This window comes from Alosa alosa, chromosome 13 (genome assembly GCF_017589495.1).
Source record: "Alosa alosa isolate M-15738 ecotype Scorff River chromosome 13, AALO_Geno_1.1, whole genome shotgun sequence".
Taxonomy (NCBI): Eukaryota; Metazoa; Chordata; class Actinopteri; order Clupeiformes; family Clupeidae; genus Alosa; species Alosa alosa.
The window spans coordinates 6,638,144-6,651,765 of NC_063201.1; the positions used below are offsets into that span (position 1 = coordinate 6,638,144).

A 13,622-nucleotide genomic window follows, 5' to 3' on the forward strand; every position below is an offset into this window, starting at 1 on the left:
TGTTTTGACAAGCCTGTCACCGGAGCCACCACCGGGGCCCTCGCTCTGAGAAAATGTTGGCAGAATGGGCACACAAAGATGGCAATTACAGTGCTCAGCACTTAAAAGCTCTCTGCCACCCCCGCCCCCCCCGCCATAAACACACCACCACTACTCCCTGATCCTATCTCACCATCTTCCCTATTCCTGAGAAGAAACAATTTGCCATTTCACACTTTTAACCACCTATGGGGCACTTTTTCCCCCTCTCACACTCCAACAGCCCCACAAAACCACCTCAGCCCTCCCCTGTTCCCCTTTCATGCGCTCCTATGCTCATGCTCTAAAAAGTAAACTCCTGCAAAGAAGACAAATGGGACAGATGGGTCTATGTTTGGCCACAGCGCTTCCTGAGGACAACCGGTGCAGTCAGCAGGCCAGTGAGGTCAGCAGGCTGGCCAGTGACTGTGCCAGCGCCGCTCAACAGCGTCTCTCATCTCAGTGCTACGGCTCGGTCCAGTCTAGCGTGAGCCCACTCAGACAGAGGACACGAGCCAGGGTCAGGGTTTGAAGGTAGAGAGAGGTGGCGAGATTTACCTGACTACCGGAGTTTCAAGGTCTACTTGACTGTTTGTTCACTTTTAATATGGAGCAAGTGACCCATTTTCTAAGCTTTGTTATTCATTATAAAAACTGATGATCATAATAACGTTAGCGATGGCCTTGTGAGAAGCAGAAGTACTCATTTCAAACCCTGAGAGTACCTGACCTAAAAAACACAACAAATTAGATGCACAGGGTCTTTACAAAAGCAGCATAATGCACTGCTAAATGATGATTACGGTATTTACAATCGTAAAAAAATGTTAATTTACAATCTTAAAAAACAGCAATAAAACACAGTGAGACAGTGCAAAGCATGCGCCACCCATTTGTTGTGCTGTGATGAGCTCCAGATTGTCTCTTTTAAAATGGCTGATGGGACCATACTGTGTGTGTGTGTGTGTGTGTGTGTGTGTGTGTGTGTGTGTGTGTGTGTGTGTGTGTGTGTGTGTGTGTGTATGGTGTGTGTGTGTGTGTGGCTGCTATGGTATGCTTCAGTGATCTCCATCCTCGCATCACATGCCTCTCAGTGAGTTCATGCCACGCCGCCACCTGCCCAAACATACACGAGTTTAACCCCCCATACACACACACACACACACACACACACACACACACACACACACACACAACCAGAGGACCCAAAGACATGAGGGAAAGAGTGCATTTACATTGAAAGCAGGATAAAATAGTAAGAAAGTTCAAGATGCATTATGCATGCTGGAGGTTGCTGGGAGCAGAAAACCTTCAGATGTCAACAAAGCCTACATTCTGCTACTCTATGTTGCTGCTATGCTAAGCTATGCTAAACTATGCTATGCTATGTTGCTCAATGATTTTGCGGTTCAGATAGAATGAATCACGAAAAAGAAAGAAAGTCGAAACGATTGTATTTGTTGTGAGAATATGATAAAACATGACGAAGACCGTTGAGCATTGTTTGTTTCGTTGATGAGCAAATGATGCTTTGTGTTGTGTTTGTGAAAACAAGCTAATTTCTTCACTCTGCTTGCTTCACTAGGCCACAGACCAACAATGACCAGGTCCAAATCGATCCCCAGACCAAGTACTTTAGTAAACAGCATCAAGTGAGTGTGTTGGAGGAGCACTAGAGCCAAATGGCTCATATGGCCAGTGGAGAGACAATAACTGTTTGGAAGAAGCTTGGGCGAAGGTTATTTTTTTAAAAAGCACTTCAGCACTGATTCATGGATGAACTTTGATTCTTTTATTGGCAGTCTCTCCCTCTCAAGTGGAGCTCTGCATACAAGTTGTGCGTTCCCAGTCATTTGTTCGGCATTTTCGGCCTTCGTCCAAAAGCAGGACACGAGATGAAGTGAAGTGCTTGCCGTTGGCGGCGCCGTGTCGCCGTCAGCACATAGGACGCATTTCACACGTGTCGCCGAATTGTCTGAAGTGAGAAGCAAGAAGCAACACGTTTCACACGTGACGCCAGCCGTTTCTGATGCAGACGCACAGCCAGTCCACCCAGCACGTGTGCCAGCGCAGGTTTGAATCGCAGGTTCCAATTCTGTTGCCAAAGCAACACTGATCTCAAGCAACAAATTAATTACAGGCTTCCTGATCTACAACACTAGCCAGCCCCGATCCAGGCCAATAATAAAGCATCAGCTTGTTCATGAACAGATCTCTGAAAAAAAGACTACAGCACAGGGCCAACTAATTAGCTCTGCTAATAATAGTCTGTTCTGCTAATGCTAACACAGATAGTTCAGAATGCCTATGCAAAAAAAGTAAAACTGCTATAAGAGGGAACAAGAGTAGTAAAAAAGATGAAAAACATTAACTCCACCAACCTCTCATGTGTCTGATCAAGACACTTCATATTTAAACTTCAGTTATTACTGTATCATGTCTTTACTTTAAATCAGCTAACCAGCTTACATATATACTGTCGGCAATCCCTTGACAAAGGGTACTACGCCGTCACTCTATCCTTTCCTGCCTATTTCCCCATTTTTCTATGGTTACCATCACCATTCTATGGTGGTGAAAAGCTCAGAAAATGACATGAATGATTTAAAAAATGTTTATGTTGAGAATTAATGATGTTTCAGGGACCATTATTACATTACATTACATTGCATTATATGGTCCATGTGAATAATGTGAATGTGACTGGTGATAAGACTAGAGCACTGAGAGATGTCCTAAGTGTCGTTGCTGACGCCTTTACCTCCTTCCGTGTATGTGACAACCTGTGTTAAACAGGAACCGTTTTGTTGCGCAACCCCCTACCCATAACAGACCCCCGGCCGTTGTCGTAAGACACTTCTGAAACATAACAAAAGACGACAGGAGAGACAGACTGTCTGGATCGCATGCACACACACACATGCACACACACACACACACACACACACACACACACACACACACACACACACACACTCTCACACACACACAGACACTCGGGCTCTCGTCTGGCGACACTATGGAGAGGAACACGCACGGAGGTATGTGTACGGTGTATTTCCCCGAAGTGACACACAGCGGCACTTGTTTGCAGAGAGTTGGGTTGAAAGAGAGAAAAGTGCTTCTGATCGGGTGATTGATTGGGCAAAACCAGCACTAGTGTTTGTATCCCATAGGTGTCTAAACAAAATCTAATGGAGCTTGAAAAATATCTCTGCTTACATCCCCCCCTCTCTCTCCACACACACACACACACACAGCCATGATCCTTGCCAGACCTGCAAAGGATCAACATCCTTCAGACGACCAGTCTGGTCAGGAAAAGCACAGCGTCCTACAAGAAACATGTCGGCCGCACGAGACGGACTCCATCTGATTCTGTTATTGTCACAAACTGCCCAAGACCCAGAATCCTAGGACTTCCATGATGGATGGGGCGTGCGGAGCCTCACATACTGTAGCGACACACACGCTGGCACGCAGACTAACCCAAATACAGCTGGCCCATCAGCTAACCTATACAGCCCATGCACAGAGAGAGAGAACGAGAGAGAGGGGGAGAGGGAGAGAGAATGAGAGATAGAGGGAGAGAGGGAGAGGGAGAGAGAATGAGAGAATGAGAGATAGAGGGAGAGAGAGAGGGAGAGAGAATGAGAGAATAAGAGATAGAGGGATAGTGAGAGAGAGAGAGATATATAGAGAGAGAGGGATAGAGAGAGAGAGAGAGAGAGAGGGATAGAGAGTGAGAGAGAGGGATAGAGAGAGAGAGAGAAGGATAGTGAGAGAGAGAGAGAGGATAGAGAGAGAGAGAGAGAGAGAGAGAGAGATAGTGCACGCGAGTCGAACGGGCATTGGAGGTCGAGTGGGGTGATGGACGGGGGATGGGGGTGTTTGGGCGACCGCCCTCTCCACTGGCGCTACTGACCCCTCTGATCCCCAGTGCGGGAGGAGGTGAGACCGGGTCCCAGATCAGGACCCCACGGACACAGAGCACCGACCCCTCTCACTGACCCCTATGGACATCAACAGAACTAGTGGGGCAGAAAGGGGGAGGGATAGACACATGAAGGGGCCTGCGTACATGTATAGCAAGAGATAGAAGGATGAAGAGAGAGAGAGAGAGAAAGAACGGAGCGGGATTGAGTGGGAGATAAAAAAAAGAGAGAGCGAGAGAGAAAGACATCTGGCATTAATAAGAGCCAGCCAGGCACCGACCCAAACAGAAGCGCGAGCCAGCGAGCATGTGCCGATCGATCAGAAGCTCTTCCTGCAACACATCGCTCTCTCCTTCCCTCCCTCCTCTCTCTCTCTCGGTCACTCTCTTCTGCCACAACACCCTGACAGTCTTCACCAACGCTGTCTACATGTCTTATTGCTTTTACTGTTTAGGGGGATTTCGACATCTCCAAAAAAAAAGAAAAAAAAAAAAAAAAAATGGATGTTCAGTCTCTACCCATTTAGGCTGTTAAAATAGCAGTATATGTTACTCATAACACCTCCCCATGAAGAGTGGGCTCCAGCAGACTCCAGAAAGGGAACAGAGTCTATTTGTTCTGGAACAAGACTCAAAAGAGGAAGAACATCTTTGGCTTTTGCAGAACAGCTGTGGGTGTAAAATTGCTGTATCTGTAGGGCTTACTCACTCAATACAGAGACAGGGCTAGTAGGAGTTAAAGTCTCTGTGCTATTCCTCATGTGCACATGGTTTGGCTGTAGGCTAAAGTCGCATCTATCAGTGGGATTTCAATTGACATCATTTCCTTACTTGTGAAGTCACCTTTTTGTAGTTTTACACACATAAACACACACACACACACACACACACACACACACACACACACACACACACACACACACACACACACACGCGTGCACACAGGGTTGAGTTTGGGACATATGTCTCTGAAACTGAAATGGGTCAAAAAGCCCTGTCTTAATGCAGTAAATGTGGAAATCGGGTGCAGAGGAAGGGAGGCTGGCAGAGTGCATGCTGGGTAAAGCTGGACCTCGGCCCGATGGCACCCCCTCCCCACCCCCATGTCAGCTAAGCCTGCACGTGACTGCTGCACCCATGGCACCCACCGTTGCCATGACGCTCCTTTGACGGACTAACCCCAGCATCCCAATGATTCAGGTGCACGCGGGGAGAGCACTCAGCGACCGACTCAGGACTCACAGACTTGGCTGCGATATGGACTCGTTGTTTTTCTTCTTTCTCGCCTGAATCTGCTACGCAAACACAGTCAGTAGACCAGACACGGCTTCATCCCAAACCAACTCATTACACTGCCACATTTAGCAGAGCTTAGCGCTGATAAACACGTTAGCGCTCCAGCTCACATGATCTATGGCTGGGCTCAAACGGGGTAAGCGCAGGCCTTGTGTACATCACGCCCAGACCTGGCACGATAACGCAACGCTAACACAGCACTAAAACAGCACTAACAAATCCACTACAAGCCCATCAGAAGTGTTTGGACAAAGGGTGAGTAGTTACTGTTGTCCTGTACGTTGTGTTTTTTTTTATCATTATTTTGGCTCGACAAAGCCAAATCCTGATTAGTGCAGGCGCCTGCTTGGACTCTCTATTTGTGCCTTTTAAGGAGCAGCGATGTGGGGAACAGAGACGGCTCATAAGTCACCATTGCTCCACAGGCCACTGATAAAGGGGCTGCATAACTCCGAGCGGAAGGACCCTCACTGACCCGAGATGGTTCTCAGCGTCCTTGGCAGAGGCCTTCGTTGTTTGGAACTTGTAAAACGATGGGCAACAGAAAAGTGCAAAAGAAGAAAAAAAAACTGCAATCCAACACACAGCGGCCCACAATCCAACACCACAGACCACTCTCCATACACACTGAGAGACCCCCCTAGCTGACTGTGTGTAGGTCAGAGCTGAATATATCCATGTTCCAAATTGAGTTGGTGGAATAGAAGGTGGTGGTGGTGGATGCTTCTCTTCTGAGCCAGCGAGGCATGCGGTTGCCCGGTAACTGGGTGGAAGGCTGAGGGGGTGCGGGGAAGCGTACCTGAGCACCTTAGCTTGGGCGCCTCATGCATCATCCCGCCTGACCCACCACTCCAGTGGCCCCCTCCGAGACTAATTACAGCAGAGAGGGAGAGGGGGGGGGGGGGGGGAGAGGGAACGAGAGAGGCAGAGAAAAGGGAGAAAGAGGGGAGAAAAGGAGAGGTGCTGCAAAAAGAAAAGAGCAGGGAGAGAGAGGGGGAGCGGAAAGGAACACGACAGACAGAGAGAGAGAGAAGGGAGAGGAGGAAGAAACGAGGGAGAGTGGGAAGAAAGGAGAGGTACTGCGAAGAATAGAGTTCTCATATCTGCTGAAGATGAATTACCCAGACTGAAAGCTCAGCACTGGGTCTATCAACTCTCTCCCACCTCCCTCTCTCTCTTTCACACACACACTAATGAACTATAAGCATTTATGTTTGCAGGGAAAGAGGGTATTGTGCATCTGGATACAGTCGGCCCAGCTGCACTATGCATAACAGGTCCACAGGGGCGTGGGGGGGTTCAGTGGGGCCTGTGATGACCACTGCAGTAAGTAGAGCCCATATCACACACATCAGCACAACATCCCTCCCTACATGCCCTCACACATCTCATCTCATCTCATCTCATCTCTTCCCGTTACGCTACAGACTGAGATGAGTCTTCTGAACTGTGTCAGAGGAAGTAGGACAACATTAGGGCACCAGCCAGCATAGTCCTGCAAACACAAGATTACATGTGTCATGGTTCATTTCAATAGCAACTCATTACATCTCATAGCATCATTGTGAACAGAGTGCTGCCTTCCACAGGTAAGTATTTAAGTAAGGGATAATGTATAGAACGCTGGTCCTTATTGGGAAAATAAGTCCCGACAGGGCGAACCGGACCCCGACGCGCAGCCCCGCTTATTACACAGCTACTTGCCAAAACGAAACAATAAACTCCCCACGATGTGACTCTTTAGCCTACATAGCCTAGGCTATAGCCTATTTGTTACCGTTTCATAGTGGCTTTTGGTGAGAAACAAATAGTTCGCAACAGCACACGCTGAACTTGAATCAAACATTCCTTAGAACACAGCTGATCAACCGTCTGCTTTCACTTTTGAATAAAGTTCCAGTCCTTGCGCAGTAATATGAAAGACGTAAATTAGAAGCACAAAGCCCATTTTCCTTGACAGCGGTCTGTTATACTTAGCAACGGTCTGTTATTGAGAATTAGCAGACTGCCGAACGTTGGGAAGGCCCATTCAAGTGAATGGAGCATTCTGCAGCACTCTGAAGAGCCGTGTAATAATACACAATTAACATGATAAGACCCTCCCTTCCATAGGATTAGTCTCCTAAATATGACCACTGAAATACAAGCACTAGGTCAGTAAATCTACCCTTTGTCAAGGATGCACCCGATTCATAAGCAGGGCAGAGACAGTCCTGTCCAACTCCCGTCATCCCTTGGTCCCTCTTGTGGGACTGGAGTAAATTGACAGGTGATCACAGGTCAGCGTCTACGCTCTGGAAGTGATTGGCAAACCGTTTTTTAAAAGACTCCAGGAATAAGGTGCTTGGCAGACATCTGCGGTCAGCTGCCCCGCGCAAAAAGCCTCGGGTCAACACATCCTCCCTGTTATTCCTCATGGAGCATCCTGGCCCATTTTCAAGGCTATGATGATGAGATAAGGGCAGGGAGGAGAGCTCTTAAAATGCCCTGTCTGCTTTATTGCATTGTCTACCTCCTTTAGATGAAACCAACGCCAAGTGCCATAAACTAGTCACAAATGAATAGCAATCGTTCCCCTTTACTATGCCCTGTTTACACAGGGAGCGGAGAGGGTAAACAAGGTACAACACACTGGTGTGTTTGTTTGTGTATTTCTGTATTTGTTTGTGTATTTCTGTGTTTGTTTGTTTGTTTTTCCCAAAGCAGGAAGTGAGCTCATTTGTCAGCAACCCTTTCATGTATCAAAACCAAACTCAGTACATGGACTCATGACCCCATTAGGAGGACACACAAAAATTTTGGTGAAGTCTGACCTGAAGGGTGCACTGCAATTAGATGAAACCAACGCCAAGTGCAATAAACTAGTCACAAATGTATAGCAATCATGCCCACAAATGAATAGCAATCATACCCTCTCTGCTCCCTATGTATACAGGGTATTTACTACGGGCATTTACTATGCCCTGTATACAGAGAGAGAGTAAACGAGGTCAGGCAACACACTTGTGTGTTTGTTTGTGTATTTCTATGTTTGTGAGTTTGTTTTCCCCCAAAATGCGTCATGGGATAAAGTGGATAACGGCTGACACTGGGAGACAGGCTCTGGGGCTCTGGGACTCTCTATCTCTCGCTCTCTCTCTCTGACTCTCTATCTCCCTCTCTCTCTCGTGTGAAATGTAATCGGCACGTTCGGCTCGGCTCGGCTCTGCAGAGGCTCGCTTCACAGCTGCCCCCACCATCCGTCTCTGCAATGCAGCACTCACTGCCATCTATGCATCAGCGTGTCGTGTGTAAACCACATACACACACACATGCACACACACACACACACACACACACACACACACACACACATCTCCCTCACGCACACACACACATGCACACACACACACACACACACACACACACACACACACACACACACACATCAGAGGATGAGAGTAAGAGAGGGGGAGAAAGTGGCAGTGAAGGGAGAAGGTGCGCAGTCTGTACGTGCTACACTGGAAAAAAGTTAGACACACACACTGAAAGCTAGTGTCCTGAGTTCTGCTTGTCTTCACATAGTGAGAGGGATGACTAGCTGCTGATGACTAGCTGTGAGCAAAAATCACTCCAATCTGGACAGACTTTTATCAGTAACATTCCTACAATATTTGCCTGTCGGGAATTATAATCCTAATTTATGCATTGTTATTTGAAACTAACTACTAAGCACAACAAGAGCAAAAGACTGACTACAACTTAGATCGATGGCTACGAGGGAAGAGAGGCTACTTCCCCATCTCTGTCATTAGTAAAAAACGATTTAGCATCCGCACTGAAACATGCCACAGCAGCCGACCCAGACGGCCTCGTGGGCTGAGCCCTTTCTGCCAGAGCTGCCCTGGTGAATCATCACACACACACACACACACACACACACACACACACACACACACACACACACACACACACACACACACACACACACACACACACATACAAACACACACACATACACAAATAAACACTCACACATGCACATCACGGCTCAGTTCAGAACATTCAACAATACTGAGACAATTTGTGCTACATTTGAATAAAGGCCATAACTGTTTTTAATTGTCTTTGTCTTCTTTACATGGCCTACCTTCATCATGGCCATGGGACATGGATGGATACTTCTGACCTTACACACACATCTAATCTGTATATGTCTTTCCAATTCTTGTGGGAAAGACAACAAACAGAGAAAGAATTCTATAGGAATGTAATGTTTCTGCAATGACCCAATATAAAACACACACACACACACACACACCGCGCACACACACGCGCACACACACATATACACACACACACACACACACACACACACACACACACACACACACACACACACACACACACACACACACACACACACATCTGCTGGACAATAAATTATCTTCTTTCATTTGATGGTCACAGACATCAAGCCATTTCACCGTGTATCAGCAACCATCATCAAGTCAATCCTCTGAAGAGCCGTGTAATAATACACAATTAACATGATAAGACCCTCCCTTCCATAGGATTAGTCTCCTAAATATGACCACTGAAATACAAGCACTAGGTCAGTAAATCTACCCTTTGTCAAGGATGCACCCGATTCATAAGCAGGGCAGAGACAGTCCTGTCAACTCCGTCATCCCTTGGTCCCTCTTGTGGGACTGGAGTAAATTGACAGGTGATCACAGGTCAGCGTCTAAACTCTGGAAGTGATTGGCAAACCGTTTTTAAAGACTCAGGAATAAGGTGCTTGGCAGACATCTGCGGTCAGCTGCCCAGCATAAAAAAGCTCCGGGGTCAACACATCCTCCCTGTTATTCCTCATGGAGCATCCTGGCCCATTTTCAAGGCTATGATGATGAGATAAGGGCAGGGAGGAGAGCTCTTAAAATGCCCTGTCTGCTTTATTGCATTGTCCTACCTCCTTTAGATGAAACCAACGCCAAGTGCCATAAACTAGTCACAAATGAATAGCAATGGTTCCCCTTTACTATGCCTGTTTACACAGGGCGGAGAAGGTAAACAGGTACAACACACTGGTGTGTTTGTTTGTATATTTCTGTATTTGTTTGTGTATTTCTGTGTTTGTTGTTTGTTTTCCCAAAGCAGGAAGTGAGCTCATTTGTCAACAACCCTTTCATGTATCAAAACCAAACTCAGTACATGGACTCATGACCCCATTGGAGGACACACAAAAATTTTGGTGAAGTCTGACCTGAAAGGTGCACTGCAATTAGATGAAACCAGCCAAATTCAAATAAACTAGTCACAAATGTATAGCAATAATCATGCCCACAAATAGAATAGCAATCATACCCTCTCTGCTCCCTATGTATACAGGGTATTTACTCACAGGGCATTTACTATGCCCTGTATACAGAAGAGAGTAAACGAGGAGTCAGGCAACACACTTGTGTGTTTGTTTGTGTATTTCTATGTTTGTGAGTTTGTTTTCCCCCCAAAATGCGTCATGGGATAAAGTGGATAACGGCGACACTGGGAGACAGGCTCTGGGGCTCTGGGACTCTCTATCTCTACGCTCTCTCTCTCTGACTCTCTATCTCCCTCTCTCTCGTGTGAAATGTAATGCGGCACGTTAAAACGGCTTCGGCTCTGCAGAGGCTCGCTTCACAACTGCCCCCCACCATCCGTCTCTGCAATGCAGCACTCACTGCCATCTATGCATCAGCGCGCAGTTAATGTAAAACCAGCATACACACACATGCACACACACACACACACACACACACACACACACACATCCGTAAATATACACACGTCTCCCTCACGCACACACACACATGCGCACACACACACACACACACACACACACACACACACACACACACACATCAGAGGATGAGAGTAAGAGAGGGGGAGAAAGTGGCAGTGAAGGGAGAAGGTGCGCAGTCTGTCGTCAGCACACTGGAAAAAGTTAGACACACACACTGAAAGCTAGTGTCCTGAGTTCTGCTTGTCTTCACATAGTGAGAGGGATGACTAGCTGCTGATGACTAGCTGTGAGCAAAAATCACTCCAATCTGGACAGACTTTTATCAGTAACATTCCTACAATATTTGCCTGTCGGGAATTATAATCCTAATTTATGCATTGTTATTTGAAACTAACTACTAAGCACAACAAGAGCAAAAAGCCCACTACAACTTAGATCGATGTGGCTGGCGAGGAAGAGAGGCTACTTCATCTCTGTCATTAGTAAAAACGATTTAGCATCCGGGCACTGAACATGCCACAGCAGCCGCCGTCCAGACGGGCCTCGTGGGCTGAGCCCTTTTCGCTAGAGCTGCCCTGGTGAATCATCCACACACACACACACACACACACACACACACACACACACACACACACACACACACACACACACACACATTACAAACACACATACACAAATAACATCATACATGCAATCACGGCTCAGTTCAGAAATTCAACAATGCTGGGACAATTTGTAACCTACTTTGAATAAAGGCCATAACTGTTTTTAATTGTCTTTGTCTTCTTTACATGGCCTACAACTAAATCATGGCCATGGGACATGGATGGATACTTCTGACCTTACACACACATCTATCTGTATATGTCTTTCCAATTCTTGTGGGAAAGACAACAAACAGAGAAAGAATTCTATAGGAATGTAATGTTTCTGCAATGACCCACCTAAAACCTGCACACACACACACGCACACACACACGCCAAGCACACACATATATATATCGCAATAATATCACACACACATTATCATCGACACATCGCACGAGACACACACACACACACACACACACATCTGCTGGACAAATGAATTATCTTCTTTCATTTGATGGTCTGGACAATATCGCTTTTCATTTCACCGTGTATCAGCAACCATCATCAAGTCTTTGGAGGCTTCTTTACAATAACACTGATGCTTCCAAAGAGTACCACGGTCAGCTCAGAGCCCAGCTCAAACTGCTGAGCACAGCCGCTCTGACCACTCCTCCACCACGGCTGCAATGGTCAGCCTGGGCCTCTCCACTTAGGAGGGCCTCCAGGGACCAGGGATGTGAGAGAGCAGAGAGGGGGGTGGAGGGAATGGATGTAAGGGGAGAATAAAGAGAACCGTATCCAATCTATGCCATCTCCAGGGACCAGGGATGTTTCAGCAGATATTACAGCCTTTGGGGCTGTTTGTGTGTGTGTACGTGTGTGTGTGCGTGTGTGTGTGTGTGTGTATGTGTGTGTATGTGTGTGTGTGCTTTAAATCTCTGCAGTAGGTTCTGGACCAACCAGCAACGCACCAGCACACTTAGCAGCCTTTCCTGAGTGAGCATTCCAGCAGTGGTCATCATCCTCCACAACATCATCATCTTCATCATAATCATCATCATCATCATCATCATCCTCCACAACATCATCCACATCATCCTCATCCTCCACATCATCATCATCCTCCACATCATCATCCACATTATCATCATCACCCTCCTCCTCCACATCCACATCATCGTCCTCATCATCCATATCATTATCACCCTCCTCCTCCACATCATCATAATCATCATCATCATCATCATCCTCATCATCATCTCCTCTGCTTTCATAAAAGATCACAGAGGGACAGTCAGACAGCCATATCCATCACCTCAGCATGTTCACATAACGCCCCATTTCAGGGGGTCTGGATCGAGCGGCTCAAAAGCGCTGCATAAGACAATGAGCACTAACGATTTTCCATGGAGCCCCGCAGGAATCCTGAAGATGCAGTGGCAATTTTTTTTATCTTTCCGCTGACACAAGGTTTAACGTCAGTGGGGTAGGGGAGGGAGGCGGTGGGGTGGGGGAGGGAGGGAGGTGGTGGGGGGGAGGGCTGTGAGGGGGCTCGTTGCCTGGGGGAGGTGGGCCATAATTACTAGTGATTTTTAGGAGCGGAGAACACGACGAGGAGCGAACGAACTCTATAAATCAGCGCGCCGGCCCCCAAACGCATCCATTCAGCTCATTAATAACGCTCCACTGATCGGGGCCCTTTGACGCCTATCCTGTGGGCATCTCTGCCAGTAAGACAAATTGCACCGATCCGCTCCCAAATAAAAGGCGTAGTCTGCACAGTCTCTGAGCCGCGCTGCTGGGGAGAAGCATGTGTCGCAGCAGCAGGCCAGCTCAACTCAAAGGCTTTTTTCTTCTAATGTCACAAACTGACGACAAGATTGAAAAGGGTGTAATGGTTGATGGAAGTTTGGAAGAGAGTACAGAGAATACCAGCGTTCGTCCGTATCCGTGTGTGTGTGTGTGTGTGTGTGTCTGTGTGTGTGTGTGTGTATGTGTGTGTGTATGTGTGTGTGTGTG

At 47.1% G+C, this 13,622-nt stretch overlaps 1 protein-coding gene across 12 annotated transcripts in view; it reads right to left on the reverse strand.

Moving 5' to 3' along the window:
- Nucleotides 1-13,622, reverse strand: part of rims2a (regulating synaptic membrane exocytosis 2a) — an 86,609-nt gene that overhangs the window by 10,054 nt on the left and 62,933 nt on the right. The window lies entirely within an intron of this gene.